Source organism: Pseudopodoces humilis, chromosome 5, assembly GCF_049639895.1.
Source record: "Pseudopodoces humilis isolate 2021_Gansu_Grassland_sample_001 chromosome 5, ASM4963989v1, whole genome shotgun sequence".
Lineage (NCBI taxonomy): Eukaryota > Metazoa > Chordata > Aves > Passeriformes > Paridae > Pseudopodoces > Pseudopodoces humilis.
The window spans coordinates 69264640-69270639 of NC_142204.1; positions in this window are offsets into that span (position 1 = coordinate 69264640).

Here is a 6000-nt window from a genome sequence, read left to right on the forward strand (position 1 = left end):
TCTTGTGTGACGTTTTCCGTGCACTTACAGTCTGTGCTGAGATTAAATTCCAGCTTTGCAAGTCCTGTCACCTTTCAGACCTCTCGATGGCTTCCCAGGTCCTGCTTTAAAGGTCTCTGTCTGTTGGGCTGGCTTGGCTACCAAGCATTTGCCACTGGTCTCCTCACCCATCCCCTCTGCCACAGTGAAAGCAGGATGGTGCACACCCCGAGAGCATCCATTGATGTGTGCATGGGGGAAAGTGAGCACAGAGCCCACAGAATTGGCTAACAATTCATTACTCTTTTTAGTTCTGCTCCATCAATGCTATTTTGAAGCCTCTTGTGGATCCAGCAAAAGGGGAGAAACAAAATTTCCCTCTGGGTTCTACCATTTCTCCGATTTTATCAAGACTGGCTATTTTCAATCAGGCAAAAACACAATCGTGGGCAAGCAAATGGGGGTAGGGTGACTTTAAAAAAAAATAAGCCATTGAAAAATTGTTATTTTACAATGTCAGCAAGTCTTGGGATGATAATCCTGTGGTCTGACTCCTTATGATACTGTACTAAACTCCCAGGTTTGGGAGGGACAGAAGTGCAGGTGGTCAGAGAAGTGACCTGTCCAGCCTGCCTTGGGAATAAGGCATCAGGGCAATGGGTACTGCTGAGAGTTGACAAATGGCCTGCTGGACCACAGAAGAGCTCACTGAAAGGTGAAGTAGAGAATGGGAAGGATTTATCAAAGGAAATAATTCTGAGGTGAATCTGATGGCGACATAAAACCAAAAGAGCAAAAGCTTGAATGGTTTATGATATTCTTCAGGATCCAGAGGTGAGAATAAATCCATGTATCTCCCCACAGCTCATTACATAGTCATTTAAAAGTAATGCAAAGGTCAGACACTGGTCTTTAAATTTCTGCCCCAGTTCAGGCAAGACTCTGAGCTCTGCATAAAGCTAATTTTTGGAGAATATTAAGTGATTTTAGTAAAACCCTGGCAATATTATCCGAGTTCCTCAAAATTAATGACCAACACATGAAATATGGATGCCATATATCATTTCCTCAGGGGAAAAATACCTACCAGTCAGTCTTGTTGCTGGTATCACAGGCCAAGACTTTGAAGACATGTCCATTATTAGTGTTTTTCACGTGCAATTAATTTGTGAAAGATTTCTAGATACTTGATCTGATTTGTTGACACAATCAAGCAGTCATGGAAGTCATGGAAGTGTGAACACCAACATGTAGTCAACCATCCTGTAAAAAAACACCTGCAAAACAAAAGATATATTTTCAGGTCTCTGAGGAAACACCATCTTCCTTTCCTGCATACAGAATGAACAAAACAAGCAGGCAGTTATATTTCATTCCCAAGGTTTCTAGACAGACTTTCAAGGCAAATAATTATTGTTTTTAATAACCATGTTGTTGCTGTTACTGCTGCTGTTGATAGCAGTTTTATTGCTTTTTTAATTTCAAGATTCATGCCTTTCTGTGAAATTTAATGATTCTCCAAGTCCCTCTACTGCTACAATATTTACTTAAGACTGATACACCTCTTGCTGTAGTGTCTGTACTCAATTACTGTAAGTTGATTTTATAACTACATCTCAGCCAAAGTTGTAATTATGCTGTCTTCTCTAATATGTCATAAAATCTTAAAACCAGAGAAAAAATAGTGCTGCAGGACACCTTGAGGTGTCAGGTTGACTGTTTCCCTCTGCAAGGCAGGACCAATTAGACAAATCTTGTTCCTATTTGGCATTTGTTTAACCTGACCTTCAGAGGGGTGTCAAAATAAGACCTCCGGCAACAAGCCTTTCCCCAGCACTTCCCCAGCATGTAAAACAAAGTGATGGCATTTGGATGATGAAGCGTGATATTCCCAGGCAAAACCACAGAGCTGATGTTGCCATGGAATGACCGTTTCATTTTGAAAAGCTCAGTCCGACTGGTGATTAATGTAGCAATTAATAAAAGTAAAAGCAGAAAATTCATGGTTAAGATGGATTAGATTTCAAGGAAGCAACTGTGGTTATCATTTCTGTACTGAGGTGTGGGGCAGAGCTTGTGATGGAGATGACAGCAGGGGAGGGGAATGGAGCTGGGAAGGGTCTGGAGCCCCAGGAGAGGCTGAGAGAGCTGGGGAAGGGGCTCAGCCTGGAGAAAAGGGGGATCAGGGAGGACCTTGTGGCTCTGCACAACTCCCTGACAGGAGGGGACAGCCGGGGGGGTCGGGCTGTGCTGGCAGGGACAGGAGGAGAGGGATGGATGGATGGATGGATGGATGGATGGATGGATGGATGGATGGATGGATGGATGGATGGATGGGCAGGAAAGGGTGTGAGGGCATGAGAGAGGGAGGGCGTGAGGGAGGGAGGGCATGAGAGAGGGAGGGCGTGAGGGAGGGAGGGCATGAGAGAGGGAGGGCGTGAGGGAGGGAGGGAGGGAGGGAGGGAGGGAGGGCATGAGGGAGGGAGGGCATGAGGGAGGGAAGGACCTGTGTCCATAAACCTCCCTCCCACATGTGCAGGGCACCCAGGAGATGTTCCCTGCCAAGACAATCAGCAGACCTCCTGTGATGACAGCCAACAAAAGGCAGGGACCTGTTCAGGGGATGAAAGTGTTACTATTATAATTTTCATGGACTTGTCACTGAGACCTGGGGACCTTGCAGGAATCAGAGACCATGTTCCCACTGGTTTAAGGTGAGATCACACATGTCTCTAGGGAAGAGTGTGCAGGGGGAGATTACCACATCAAAATGCAAACATTACTCTGGAATTCTCTGTTGTTTGTAGCGGGAAGAACCTCAAACATCTAAACTGTGAAACGTTAGATTTGCACAGGAAAACTGCAAGCTCTGCTGAGCTCCTGGATGTATGATTGGCCTCAATTGCATTTTAGCAGTGCAGTTTTATATTCAGAGCCTCCACAGCAGGACTTTCCCTGGCCAAGGAGGGATTGAGCACAGCAGGTCCACAACCACCCAGTGCCAGGCTCCTGAGTGTCAGGCTTTGTTTGACACCTTGTTTTGTGCTCTGTCAAAAAGACAATAGAGAGAAGCACAAAAAGAGAGAAGTACAGGGACCTGGACCATCTGAGGTCTTCTCTGCCTCCAAGGATCTACTTAAGCCTGGATTAAAGCCCTGAAATATCATCTCATTAAGGGAGAAAAACCCTCATTTTGTTCTGTGCTTGCTCAGTATCTACAACTGCTGGTGCCTTGGAGCTTGACTTCATTTTTAACCTCTATTATTACAGATGACAAATACATTAATGAGAATATATTCAACCAAGAACTTGGAATAAATTCATACATCCTGTTTCAGTGGGGAGGTCCTGCTGTCTTTTCTTATCACATGAACCACTGAGGCAGGCCAGGATGATCCTGCACATCATGCAGTGTTGCAGTGAAAAATTTGTAATCTATTTCCTCCTGCTCCCTGATCCAGGGTCTCTATGACATTTAAAAAGTCAGTGTTTAACCTTCACCCTCCTTAAAGTGCTTGAGAACAGTGTCTCTAAGAGGGTGGCTGGGTGCTGCCTTGGTCATGGTGTTTCTGGGTGAAATCTGAATTTTTATGAGAGTACTCTGCATTTGTGTGTGGGAGGGCAGGGTAGAAAAGAACCAGTCCAAGCTCAAATATTTGTTTAGAATGAGATGGTGGAGGAAAATATTGTATCTACAGGTCTCAAAGAAGGTTCTCTTCTCTACTGGGAATGAAGTTGCTATTTGAGATTGATGCTGGGGGCCCTTTTCTTTACCTTTTTTTTCTATTTTATTTTTTCCCCCCAATTTAATTTCTTTAATAAGAAGCAGCTTTTCTGTTTCCATTTAAATTTGTTAAGCTGTGGCATGAATGTGCCTGGATGTGTCTCTGTGTGTGAGTCTCCAGTCCATTGTGAAACATAAACCAGAATATCAAGTCTGCATTGCCTTAGATCGGGTTTTTTATCTGATATTGAATTAAGTAAAGGGCTTCATGTTCAAAGTGGTGTTTGGGGAGTTACTTGCACAAATTCTGTTATTGCTGTTAATGGGATTTGTGCAGATTGCTTTGAAGATGAGTTCCTTCATGTAGAATAGGAAAAGACATTCTCAAATATAACTTATTTCAGACAAATCTATCTTTAATTTTCTACTGATAGGGTTTTAGAGATGTGAAGCAAAAAAGCATTAGATGAATTTTTTATTAGTATTATTGACAGGCATTTGAAGACAAGTTTGCTTCAGATAATTGAGTGGGTTTTTGGGTAATTTTTAGAAGTGGACAGAAAGAGGCTTTTAATTTTGGAATAATGATAAAATCTGGTGACATTTCAGAAAAACTTCAACGGTGGAAAGAAGTGGTCATAAGACATTTCCTAGACACCACCTTAAAATGCAGATTAAATACTGGTGGAAATCTTAATTCGGAGAGTGGTCATCTCAGCCTGCAGCTCAGTAGTGCCTCTTTTAGATGTTTCACCAAGTGATGACATCTGTGGAAGGTGTCCCTGCCCAGGCAGGAGGGCTGGAACAGGAGGATCTTTAAGGTCCCTTCCAACCCAAACCATCCTGTGACCACCCTGGTTTTAAGATGTGGTCAGGAGCAGAAGGCCTGGCTGATGGACTTTAGAGAAAAAGGTTTGAGGATCCAGCATTGTGCATTTTCTGGAGAAATCTCACCCCTTCTGACTCCAGAGAGGAGTCAGAACATGTTTGTCTTATATGAGCTGAGAACAGGGAATTCTGGGCTGATCAGAACAGGGTTACAGCCACTAATGCAGAGCAGGGCAATAATGTTGTGTTATTTAATTTTCAGGTGCCTGGGCAGAGAGTTTCTGACCAGTTTACTCCGGCCAAGGCTGGAGACTGTGATACCCCAGGGTATCCAAGACATTAATGGGATGGCAAGGCCAAGGAAAAGTCACACTTTCTTAGAGCAGCAGAAGTGGAATTCTGAGGTCTCTCAGGTAGTGGTAAACACCTATTTTGTGTCACCTCATTCATGTCCCACCTGGATTTCTGCCTCTGCAGCTTCCCTGGCTATACCAGGTGCATTCATAGACACTGAAATACTTCCAGACATGGAGACTTCCATTATCTTTTCTGGGAGAACCAAGATCCAGCCTCCCTTTGTTGTTTCTGTCTCTGAAGGGATACGTGTGGTGATAACCACCCTGGTCCAGGCAGCTCCTCTAAGATGGATGAGCAGTTTAATGCTGCTTTTCTCACTGCTGAGCTTGCAGTGAAGATTTGTGGGCTGCTTCCTCCTCAGATCCTTGCAACCCCTGTCTTTTATCCTCTGATCTGGATAACAAATCTGACAAAAGTTGTATAAGTTACAGTCTTTGGAGTATTAATGGCCTGTTTCTAAATGATTAATTACAGGGGATCTCTTGCATTCACAGATCAGTATCAGTGAGTCACGCAGTATTATTCCACAATATCTCTTCCTCAGTCAGCCTGTCCTGGATGGAATCAGGTTGGTAGTTTCTGAGCAGAGAGGTGTGAAGAAGTTACAGGAGGAGAAGTTAGTATGGACTTCTGTACTTTATCTACTTGTCATAACTACATAAATATAGGTTTGTGGCCCAAAGTAAACAAGGTGAATTTAATGCTCTTAACTCACAAGCCAAGGTTACTCTGTGGCATTACAGGGAGCAATTCCTGCTTCACTGAGTGGTCCCATCCCCTCCCTGTGTTCCTCCTCCTTTCTCCCTTATCTCACATCAATATTTTGGCAGCTGGGAAATTCATCTGGTTAAAGATTAACCCACATTGAGAAGCCCTCAGCTGGCTCATTTTCCCAATCTATCTACCTGGATATACAAGGTTTTCAATCAGTGTTTTGGTGTGGGATGGAAGAAGCGCTTGGGAGGGAAAGAAGTCAGGAACAGGAGTTGCCAGAGTCCTAAGGACAAGGGCAGACACTTCTTCATACCAAATGCAGAGCAGGAGAGTTGTGTTTTACACAGCTCAATTATCCACACTTTTCAGTTAGATAGAAACTTGGCTCACTGTATTTT